Genomic DNA, 13048 nt, shown 5'->3' on the forward strand with positions numbered 1-13048 from the left:
CCCAGAGAACGCTCAGAGCAAACCACAAACCCAAAGAATATTTTCTCCTCTTGTTCTTAAGTCGGCATAATGAATTTTGTATTAAATCCCGACGCATTTTGTGTGTTTCAACGTCAATGTAAAGGTCCTAGGGATAGAGTAAAGCTGCACTACTGCATCGGAATCTAGTACTGATTCCCCAGGAACGCTCAAAGCAAACCACAAACAATGAGAAGATTTACTCCTCTTGTACTTAAGTCGGAATTGTGCCTTTTGTGTTAAATCCAAGTGCAATTTCTGTGTTTCATCGTCAATGTGAAGGTCCAAGGAATAGAGCAAAGCTGCAGTAGTGAATCGGAATCTAATACTGATCTCCCAGGAAACGCTCAAAGCAAACCACAAACAATGAGTAGATTTACTCTTCTTGTACTTAAGTCGGCATTGTGCCTTTTGAATTAATTCCCGACGCAAATTCTGTGTTTCATTGTCAATGTGAAGGTCCAAGGGATAGAGTAAAGCTGCACTAGTGCATCGGAATCTAATACTGATCTCCCAGGAAACACTCAAACCCAACCACAAACAATGAGAAGATTTACTCTTCTTTTACTTAAGTCGGCATTGTGCCTTTTGCATTACATCCCGACGCAATTTCTGTGTTTCATCGTCAATGTGAAGGTCGAAGGGATAGAGTAAAGCTGCATTAGTGCATCGAAATCTAATACTCATCTCCCAGGAAACGCTCAAAGCAAACCACAAACAAGGAGGATATTTTCTCCTCTTGTACTTAAGTCGGCATTGTGCCTTTTGTATTAAATCCCGACGCATTTACTGTGTTTCATCGTCAATGTAAAGGTCCAAGGTATATAGTAAAGCTGCACTAGTGCATCGGAATTTAGTACTGATTCATAAGCAACGCTCAAAGCGAACCACAAACAATGAGAACATTTACTCTCCTTGTACTTAAGTCGCCATTGTACCTTTTGTATTAAATGCCAACGCAATATCTGTGTTTCATTGTCAATGCGTAGGTCCAAGGGATAGAGTATAGCTGCACTAGTGCATCGGAATCTAATACGGTTCTCCCTGGAAACGCTCAAAGCAAACCACAAGCAATGAGAAGACTTACCTTTCTTGTACTTAAGTTGGCATTGTGTCATCTCCATTAAATCCCGAAGCAATTTCTGTGTTTCATCGTCAATGTGAAGGTCCAAGGGATAGAGTACAGCTGCAGTAGTGCATCGGAATATAATAGCGATCTCCCATTAAACGCTCGAACAAACCACAAACAATGAGTAGATTTACTCTTCTTCTACGTAAGTCGGCATTGTGCCTTTTGTATTAAATCCCGACGCAAATTCTGTGTTTCATCGTCAATTTGAAGGTACAAGGGATAGGGTTAAGCTAGAGTAGTGCACCGGAATCTAATACCGATCTCCCAGGAAACGCTCAGAGCAAACCACAAACATTGAGAAGATTTACTCTTCTTGCACGTAAGTCGGCATTGTGCCGTATGTATTTTATCCCGACGCAATTTCTGTGTTTCATCGTCAATTTGAAGGTCCTAGGGATACAGTAAAGCTGCAGTAGTGCATCGGAATCTAATACTGATCTCCCAGGAGCCACTCAAAGCATACCACAAAAAATGAAAAGATTTTACCTTCTTGTACTTAAGACCGCATTTTCCGTTTCGTAGTAAATCCCGACGAAATTTCTGGTATTCATCGTTAATATTAAGGTCAAAGGGATAGAGTAAAGCTGCAGCAGTGCATCGGAATCTAATACTGATCTCCCAGGAAACGCTCAAAGCAAACCACAAACAATGGGAAGATTTACCATATTTGTACCTAGGTTAGCATTGTGCCTTTTGTTTTAAATCCCGACGCAATTTCAGTATTTCATCGTCAATCTGAAGGTCAAAGGGATAGAGTAAAGCTGCAATAGTGCTTCGGAATCTTATACTGATCTGCCAAGAAACGCTCAAAGCAAACCACAAACTATGAGAAGATTTACTCTTCTTGTACTTAAGTCTGCATTGTGCCTTTTGTATTAAATCCCGACGCAAATTCTGTGTTTTTTCGTCAATGTGAAGGTCCAAGGGATAGAGTAAAACTGCACTAGTGCATCGGAATCTAATTCTGATCTCCCAGGATACGCTCAAAGCCAACCACAGACATTGAGAAGATTTACTCCTCTTGTACTTATGTCGGCATTGTGCCTTTTGCATTACATCACCACGCAATTTCTGTGTTTCATCGTCAATTTGAAGGTCGAAGGGATAGAGTAAGGCTGCAGCAGTGCATCGAAATCTCATTCTAATTTGCCAGGGAACGCTTAAAGTAAACCACAAACATAGAGAATATTTTCTCCTCTTGTACTTATGTCGGCATTATGCCTTTTGTATTAAATCCCGACGCAAATTCTGTGTTTCATCGTCAATGTAAAGGTCCAAGGAATAGAGTATAGCTGCACTAGTGCATCGGAATCTAATTCTGATCTCCCAGGAAACGTCCAAAGCCAACCACAGACATTGAGAAGATTTACTCCTCTTGTACTCATGCCGGCATTGTGCCTTTTGCATTACATCACCACGCAATTTCTGTGTTTCATCGTCAATTTGCAGGTCGAAGGGATAGAGTAAGGCTATGGCAGTGCATCGGAATCTCATTCTCATTTCCCAGGGAACGCTCAAAGCAAACCACAAACAATGAAAACATTTACTCTTCTTGTACTTAAGTCGGCATTGTACCTTTTGTATTAAATCCCAACGCAATATCTGTGTTTCATCGTCAATGTGAAGGTCCTAGTGTTAGAGTAAAGCTGCAGTAGTGCTTCGGGATCTAGTACTGATTCCCCAGGAACGCTCAAAGCAAACCACAAACAATGTAAAGACTTACTCTTCTTGTACTTAAGTCGGCATTGTGTCATCTCCATTAAATCCCGAAGCAATTTCTGTGTTTCATCGTAAATGTGAAGGTCCAAGGGATAGAGTAAAGCTGCAGTAGTGCATCGGAATATAATAGTGATCTCCCATTAACCGCTCAAACAAACCACAAACAATGAGTAGATTTACTCTTCTTGTACGTATGTCGGCATTGTGCCTTTTGTATTAAATCCCGACGTAAATTCTGTGTTTCATCGTCAATGTGAAGGTACAAGGAATAGGGTTAAGCTAGAGTAGTGCACCGGAATCTAATATAGATCCTCCAGGAAACGCTCAAGTGAAACCACAAACAATGAGAAGAGTTACTCTTCTTCTACTTAAGTCGGCATTGTGCCTTTTGTATTAAATCCCGACGCTATTTCTGTGATCCAACGTCAATGTGATGGTGCAAGGAATAGAGTAAACCAGCAGTAGTGCATCGGTAACTAATACTGATCGCCCAAGATACGCTCAAAGCATGCCACAAACAATGAGAAGATTTACTCTTCTTGTATTTAAGTCGGCATTGTGCCTTAGTATTCAATCCCGACGCAATCTCTGTGTTTCATCGTCAATGTGAAGGTCCAAGGGATAGAGTAAAGCTGCACTAGTGCGTCGGAATCTAATTCTGATCTCCCAGGAAACGCTCAAAGCCAACCACAAACATTGACAAGATTTACCCCTCTTGTACTTAAGTAGGCATTGTGCCTTTTGCATTACATAACCACCCAATTTCTGTGTTTCATCGTCAATTTGAAGGTCGAAGGGATAGAGTAAGGCTGCAGTAGTGCATCGGAATCTAATTCTCATTCCCCAGGGAACGCTCAAAGCAAACCACAAACAAAGAGAATATTTTCTCCTCTTGTACTTATGTCGGCATTATGTCTTTTGTATTAAATCCCGACGCAATTTCTGTGTTTCATCGTCAATGTAAAGGTCCAAGGGATAGAGTTAACCTGCGGTAGTGGATCGGAATCTAGTACTGTTTCACCAGGAACGCTCAAAGCAGACCACAAACAATGTAAAGACTTACTCTTCTTGTACTTAAGTCGTCATTGTGTCATCTCCATTAAATCCCGAAGCAATTTCTGTGTTTCATCGTCAATGTGAAGGTCCAAGGGATAGAGTAAAGCTGCAGTAGTGCATCGGAATATAATAGTGATCTCACATTAACCGCTCAAACAAACCACAAACAATGAGTAGATTTACTCTTCTTGTACCTAAGTCGCCATTGTGCCTTTTGTATTAAATCCCGACGCAAATTCTGTGTTTCATCGTCAATGTGAAGGTACAAGGGATAGGGTTAAGCTAGAGTAGTGCACCGGAATCTAATACCGATCTCCCAGGAAACGCTCAGAGCAAACCACAAACAATGAGAAGATATACTCTTCTTCTACTTAAGTCGGCATTGTGCCTTTTGTATTAAATCCCGACGCTATTTCTGTGATCCAACGTTAATGTGATGGTGGAAGGGATAGAGTAATCCTGCAGTAGTGCATCGGTAACAAATACTGATCTCCCAAGATACGCTCAAAGCATACCACAAACAATGAGGAGATTTACTCTTCTTGTATTTAAGTCGGCATTGTGCTTTAGTATTCAATCCCGACGCAATCTCTATGTTTCATCGTCAATGCGAAGGTCCAAGGGATAGAGTAAAGCTGCAGTAGTGCATCGGAAACTAATACTGATCTCCCAGGAAACGCTCAAAGCAAACCACAAACAATGAGAGGATATACTCTTATTGTACTGAAGTCGGCATTGTGCTTTTGTAATTAATCCCGACGCAATTTCTGTGTTTCATCGTCAATGTAAAGGTCCAAAAGATAGAGTAAAGCTGCAGTAGTGCATCGGAATCTGGTACTGATTCCCGAGGAACGCTCAAAGGAAAACACAAACAATGAGATGATTTACCCCTCTTGTACTTAAGTCGGCATTGTGCCGTATGTATTTTATCCCGACGCAATTTCTGTGTTTCATCGTCAATGTGAAGGTCCTAGGGATACAGTAAAGCTGCAATAGTGCATCGGAATCTAATACTGATCTCCCAGGAGCCGCTCAAAGCATACCACAAAAAATGAAAAGATTTAACCTTCTTGTACTTAAGACCGCATTTTCCGTTTCGTACTAAATCCCGACGCAATTTCTGTGTTTCATCGTTAATATTAAGGTCAAAGGGATAGAGTAAAGCTGCAGCAGTGCATCGGAATCTAATACTGATCTCCCAGGAAACGCTCAAAGCAAACCACAAACAATGGGAGGATTTACTATATTTGTACCTAGCTTGGCATGATGCCTTTTGTTTTAAATCCCGACGCAATTTCAGTATTTCATCGTCAATCTGAAGGTCAAAGGGATAGAGTAAAGCTGCAATAGTGCTTCGAAATCTTATACTGATCTGCCAAGAAACGCTCAAAACAAACCACAAACTATGAGATGATTTACTCTTCATGTACTTAAGTCTGCATTGTGCGTTTTGCATTAAATCCCGACGCAATATCTGTGTTTCATCGTCAATGTAAAGGTCCTAGGGATACAGTAAAGCTGCAATAGTGCATCGGAATCTAGTACTGATTCCCCAGGAACGCTCAAAGGAAACCACAAACAATGAAATGATTTACTCTTCATGTGCTTAAGTCGGCGTTGTGCTTTTGTAATTAATCCCTACGGAATATCTATGTTTCATCGCCAATGTAAAGGTCCAAGGGATAGAGTAAAGCTGCAGTAATGCATCGGAATCTTGTACTGATTCCCGAGGAACGCTCAAAGGAAAACACAAGCAATGAGAAGATTTTATCTGCTTGTACTTATGTCGTCATTGTGCTTTTTGTATTAAATCCCGACGCAATTTCTGTGTATCATCGTCATAGTGAATGTACAAGGGTTAGGGTTATGCTAGTGAAGTGCATCGGAATCTAATACTGATCTCCCAGGAAACGCTCAGAGCAAACAACAAACAATGAGAAGATTTACTCTTCTTGTACTTAAGTCGGCATTGTGCCTTTCGTATTAAATCCCGACAAACTTTCTGTGTTTCATCGTCAATGTGAAGGTTCAAGGGATAGAGTAAAGCAACAGTAGTGCATCGGAAATTAATACTTATCTCCCAGGGAACGCTCAAAGCAAACCACAAACGATGAGAAGATTTACTCTTCTTGTTCCTAGGTCGGCATTGTGCCTTTAGTATTAATTCCCGGCGCAATATCTGTGTTTCATCGTCAATGTGAACGTCCAAGGGATAGAGTAAAGCTGCAGTAGTAAATCGGAAACTAATACTGATCTCCCAGGAAACGCTCAAAGCCAACCACAAACAATGAGAAGATTTACTATTCTTATACTTAAGTCGGCATTGTGCCTTTTGCATTACATCCCGACGCAATTTCTGTGTTTCATCGTCAATGTGATGGTCGAAGGGTAGAGTAAGGCAGTATTAGTTCATCGGAATCTAATACTCACCTCCCAGGAATCGCTCAAAGCATACCACAAACAAGGAGAATATTTTCTCCTCTTGTACTTAAGTCGGCATTGTGCCTGTTGTATTAAATCCGGACGCATTTTCTGTGTTTCATCGTCAATGTAAAGGTCCAAGGGGTAGAGTAAAGCTGCAGTAGTGCATCGGAATATAATAGTGATCTCCAAGGAAACGCTCAAACAATCCACAAACAATGAGAAGATTTTACCTGCTAATACATGAGTCGGCATTGTGCTTTTTGTGTATAATCGCGACGCAATTTATGTGTTTCATCGTCAATGAGAAGGTCCAAGGGATAGAGTAATGCTGCGGTAGTGAATAGGAATCTAATACTGATCTCCCAGGGAACGCTCAAAGCAAACCACAGAGAATGAGAAGATTTACTATTCTTCTACTTAAGTTGGCATTGTGCCTATTGCATTACATCCCGACGCAATTTCTGTGTTTCATCGTCAATTTGAAGGTCCAAGGGATAGAGTAAAGCTGCAGTAGTGCTTCGGAATCTAATACTGATCTCCCAGAAAGCTCTCAAAGCGAACCACAAATAATGAGTAGATTTACTCTTCTTGTACTTAAGTCGGCATTGTGTCTTTTCCATTAAATCCCGAAACAATTTCTGTGTTTCATATTCAATGTGAAGGTCGAAGGGATAGAGTAAAGCTGCAGTAGTGCATCGGAATATAATAGTGATCTCCAAGGAAACGCTCAAACAATCGACAAACAATGAGAAGATTTTACCTGCTAGTACATAAGTCGGCATTGTGCTTTTTGTGTATAATCGCGACGCAATTTATGTGTTTCATCGTCAATGAGAAGGTCCAAGGGATAGAGTAATGCTGCGGTAGTGAATAGGAATCTAATACTGATCTCCCAGGGAACGCTCAAAGCAAACCACAGAGAATGAGAAGATTTACTATTCTTCTACTTAAGTTGGCATTGTGCCTATTGCATTACATCCCGACGCAATTTCTGTGTTTCATCGTCAATTTGAAGGTCCAAGGGATAGAGTAAAGCTGCAGTAGTGCTTCGGAATCTAATACTGATCTCCCAGAAAGCTCTCAAAGCGAACCACAAATAATGAGTAGATTTACTCTTCTTGTATGTAAGTCGGCATTATGCCTTTTGTATAATTCCCGACGCAATTTCTGTGTTTCATCGTCAATTTGAAGGTCGAAGGGATAGAGTAAGGCAGCATTAGTGCATCGGAATCTAATACTCATCTACCAGGAAACACTCAAAGCAAACCACAAACAAGGAGAATATTTTCTCCTCTTGTACTTAAGTCGGCATTGTGCCTTTTGTATTAAATCCCGACGCATTTTCTGTCTCTCATCGTCAATGTAAAGGTCCAAGGTATAGGGTAAAGCTGCATTGGTGCTTCGGAATCTAATACTGATCTCCCAGAAAGCGCTCAAACCGAACCACAAACAATGAGTAGATTTACTCTAGTTGTACTTAAGTCGGCATTGTGCCTATTGTATAATTCCCGACGCAAATTCTGTGTTTCATCGTCAATGTGAATTTCCAAGGGATAGAGTAAAGCTGCACTAGTGCATCGGAATTTAATACTGATCTCCCAGGAAGCTCAAAGCAATCCACAAACAATGAAAAGATTTACTATTTTTGTACTTAAATTGTCATTGTGCCTTTTATTTTAAATCGCGACGCAATTTCAGTATCTCATCGTCAATCTGAAGGTCCAAGGGAAAGAGTAAAGCTGCAATAGTGCTTCGGAAACTTATACTGATCTCCCAAGAAACGCTCAAAGCAAACCACAAACAATGAGAAGATTTTTTCTTCTTGTACATAAGTCGGCATTGTGCGTTTTGCATTAAATTCCTAAGCAATATCTGTGTTTCATCGTCAATGTAAAGGTCCTAGGGATAGAGTAAAACTGCGGTAGTGCATCGGAATCTAGTACTGATTCCCCAGGAACGCTCAAAGCAAACCACAAACAAAGAGATGATTTAGTCCTCTTGTACTTATGTCGACATTGTGTCTATTGTATTAAATCCCAGCGCAATTACTGTGTTTCATCGTCAATGTGAAGGTCAAAGGGATAGAGTAAAGCTGCAGTAGTGCATCGGAATATAATACTGATCACCCAGGAAACGCTCAAACAAACCACAAACAATGAGAAGATTTACTCTTCTAGCACTTAAGATGGCGTTGTGCCGTTTGAATTTTATCCCGACGCAATTTCTGTGTTCCATCGTCAATGTGAAGGTCCTAGGGATACAGTAAAGCTGCAGTAGTGCATCGGATTCTAATACAGATCTCCCAGGAGCCGCTCAAAACATACCACAAAAAATGAAAAGATTTAACCTTCTTGTACTTAACACCGCATTTTCCGTTTCGTACTAAATCCCGACGCACTTTTCTGTGTTTCATCGTTAATATGAAGGTCCAAGGGATAGAGTAAAGCTGCGGTAGTCCATCGGAATCTAGTACTGATTCCCCAGGAACGCTCAAAGCCAACCACAAACAATGAGAAGATTTACTCTTTTTGTACTTAAGTCTGCATTGGGCGTTTTGCATTAAATCCCGACGCAATATCTGTGTTTCATCGTCAGAGGTAAGGTCCTGGAGATAGAGTAAAGCTGCAATAGTGTATCGGAATGTAGTACTGATTCCCCAGGAACGCTCAAAGCAAACCACAAACAATGAGAAGACTTACTCTTCTTGTACTTAAGTCGGCATTGAGTCTTTTTCATTAAATCCCGAAGCAATTTCTGTGTTTCATCGTCAATGTGAAGGTCCAAGGGATAGAGTAAAGCTGCAGTAGTGCATCGGAATATAATAGTGGTCTCCCAGGAAACGCTCAAACAAACCACAAACAATGAGTAGATTTATTCTTCCTGAACTTAAGTCGGCATTGTGCCTTTTGTATTAAATCCCGACGCAATTTCCGTGTTCCAACGTCAATGTGATGGTCCAAGGAATAGAGTTAAGCTGCAGTAGTGCATCGGAAACTAATACTGATCTCCCAGGAAACGGTCAAAGCAAACCACAAACACTGAAAAGATTTACTCCTCTTGTACTGAAGTCGTCATTGTGCTTTTGTATTTAATTCCGACGCAATTTCTGTGTTTCTTCGGCAATGTGAAGGTCTAAGGGATAGAGTAAAGCTGCAGTTGTTCATCGAAATGTAATACTGATCACCCAGGAAACGCTTATACAAACCATAAACAATGAGATGGTTAATCCTGCTTTTACTTAGGTCGGCATTGTGCCTTTTGTATTAATTCCCGACGCAATTTATGTGTTTGATAGTCAATGAGAAGGTCCAAGGAATAGATAAAAGCTGCAGTAGTGCATCCCAATCTAGTTCTGATCTCCCAGGAAACGCTCAAAGCAAACCACAAACAATGAGAAGATTTTCTCTTCATGTGCTTAAGTCGGCATTGTGCCTTTTGTATTAATTCCTGACGCTATTTCGTTGTTCCAACGTCAATGTGATGGTCCGAGGGATAGAGTAGTGCTGCAGTAGTGCATCGGAATCTAATTCTCATTTCCCAGGGAAAGCTCAAAGCAAGCCACAAACGTAGAGAATATTTTCTCCTCTTGTACTTATGTCGGCATTATGCTTTTTGTATTAAATCCCGACGCATTTTCTGTGTTTCATCGTCAATGTAAAGGCCCAAGGGATAGAGTAATGCTGCACTAGTGCATCGGAATCTAGTACTGATTCCCCAGGAACACTCAAAGCAAACCACAAACAATGAGAGGATTTACTCCTCTTGTACTTAAGTGGGCATCGTGCCTTTTGTGTACCAACCCGGCGCAATCTCTGTGCTTCATCGTCAATGTGAAGGTCCAACGAATAGAGTAAAGCTGCAGTAGGGAATCGGAATCCAATACTGATCTCCCAGCAAACGCTCAATGCAAACCACAAACAATAAGAATCTTTACTACATTTGTACTTAAGTTGGCATTGTGCCTTTTGTGTTAAATTTCGACGCAATTTTAGTGTTTCATCGTCAATCAGAAGGTCCGAGGGATAGAGTAAAGATGCAATAGTGCTTCGGAAACTTATACCGACCACCCGAGAAAAGCTCATAGCAAAGTACAAACTATGAGATAGTTTACTCTTCTTTTACTTAAGTCTGCATTGTGCGTTATGCATTAAATCCCGACGCAATATCTGTGTTTCATCGTCAAAGTAAAGGTCCTATGGATAGAGTAAAGCTGCAATAGTGTATCTGAATCTAGTACTGTTCCCCAGGAACGCTCAAAGCAAACCACAAACAATGAGCAGAGTTACTCTCCTAGTACTTAAGTCAGCAATGTGTCATTTCCATTAAATCCCGAGGCAATTTCTGGGTTTCGTCGTCAATGTGAAGGTCCAAGGGATAGAGTAAAGCTGCAGTAGTGCATCGCAATATAATATTGATCTCCAAGGAAACGCTCAACAAACCTCAAACAATGAGTAGATTTACTCTTCCTGTACTTAAGTCGGCATTGTGCTTTTTGTATTAATTCCCGACGCAATATCTGTGTTTCATCGTCAATGTGAAAGACCAAGGGATAAAGTACAGCTGCAGTAGTGCATCGGAATCAAAACCTGATCTCCCAGGAGACGCTCAAAGCATACCACAAAAAATGAAAATTTTTTACCTTCTTGTGCTTAAACCGGCATTTTCCTTTTCGTACTATATCCCGACACAATTTCTGTGTTTCATCGTTAATGTGCAGGTCCAAGGGATAGAGTAAAGCTACAGCAGTGCATCGGAATCTAATACTGATCTCCCAGGAAACTCTCAAAGCAAACCACAAACAATGAAAAGATTTACTCTTCATGTGCTTAAGTCGGCATTGTGCCTTTTGTATTAAATCCCGACGCTATTTCTGTGTTCCAACGTCAATGTGATTGGCCGAGGGATAGAGTAAAGTTGCAGTAGTGCATCGGAAACTAATACTGATCTGCCTGGAAACGCTCAAAGCAAACCACAAACAATGAGAAGATTTACTCTTCTTGTACTGAAGCCGGCATTGTGCTTTCGTAATTAATCCCGACGCAATTTCTGTTTCATCGTCAATGTAAAGGTCCAAGGGATAGAGTAAAGCTGCAGTAGTGCATTGGAATCTGGTACTGATTAACGAGGAACGCTCAAAGGAAAACACAAACAATGAGAAGATTTACTCTTCTTGCACTTAAGTCGGCATTGTGCTTTTTGTATTACATCCCGACGCAATTTCTGTGTTTCATCGGCAATGTGAAGGTTCAAGGGATAGAGTAAGCCACAGCAGTGCATCGGAATCTAATACTGATTTCCCAGGAAACTCTCAAAGCAAACCACAAAAAATGAGAAGATTTACTGTTCATGTGCTTAAGTCGGCATTGTGATTTTTGTATTAAATCCCGACGTTATTTCTGTGATCCAACGTCAATGTCATGGTCCAAGGGATAGAGTAAAGCTGCAGTAGTGCATCGGTACCTAATACTGATCTCCCAGGATACGCTCAAAGCAAACCACAAACAATGAGAAGATTTACTCTGCTTGTACTTAAGTCGGAATTGTGCTTTTGTATTTAATCCCGACGCAATTTCTTTGTTTCATCGTCAATGTAAAGGTCCATGGAATAGAGTAAAGCTGCAGTAGTGCATCGGAATGTAATACTGATCTCCCAGGTAACGCTCATACAAACCACAAACAATGAGAAGATTAATCCTGCTTGTACTTAAGTCGGCATTGTGCCTTTTGTATTAATTCCCGACGCAATTTATGTGTTTCATCGTCAATGAGAAGGTCCAAGGAATAGATAAATGCTGCAGTAGTGCATGCCAATCTAGTTCTGATCTCCCAGGAAACGCTCAAAGCAAACCACAAACAATGAGAAGATTTACTCTTCTTGTACTTAAGTCGGCATTAAGCCTTTCGTATTAAATCCCGACATATTTTCTGTGTTTCATCGTCAATGTGAAGGTCCAAGGGAAAGAGTAAAGCTGCAGCAGTGCATCGGTACCTAATACTGATCTCCCAGGATACGCTCAAAGCAAACCACAAACAATGAGAAGATGTACTCTTCTTGTACTTAAGTCGGCATTGTGCTTTTGTATTTAATCCCGACGCAATTTCTGTGTTTCATCGTCAATGTAAAGGTCCATGGGATAGAGTAAAGCTGCAGTAGTGCATCGGAATCTGGTACTGATTCCCCAGGCACGCTCAGAGGAAAACACAAACAATGAGAAGATTTATTCTTCTTGTACTTATGTCGGCTTTGTGCCTTTTGCATTAAGTCCCGGCGCAATATCTGTGTTTCATCGTCGATGTGAAGGTCCAAGGGATAGAGTAAAGCTGCTGTAGTGCATCGGAATCTAATACTGATCTCCCAGGAAACGCTCAAAGCAAACCACAAACAATGAGTAGATTTACTCTTCTTGTACTTAAGTCGGTATTGTGCCTTTTGTATTAAATCCCGACGCAAATTCTGTGTTTCATCGTCAATGTGAAGGTCCATGGGATAGAGTAAAGCTGCACTAGTGCATCGGAATCTAAAACTGATCTCCCAGGAAACTTTCAAATCCAACCACAAGCATTGAGAAGATTTACTCTTCTTGTGCTTAAGTCGGCTTTTTGCCTTTTGCATTACATCCCGACGCAATTTCTGTGTTTCATCGTCAATGTGAAGGTCGAAGGGATAGAGTAAGGCTGCAGTAGTGCATCGGAATCTAA

Source organism: Schistocerca piceifrons, chromosome 4, assembly GCF_021461385.2.
Source record: "Schistocerca piceifrons isolate TAMUIC-IGC-003096 chromosome 4, iqSchPice1.1, whole genome shotgun sequence".
Classification (NCBI taxonomy): Eukaryota; Metazoa; Arthropoda; class Insecta; order Orthoptera; family Acrididae; genus Schistocerca; species Schistocerca piceifrons.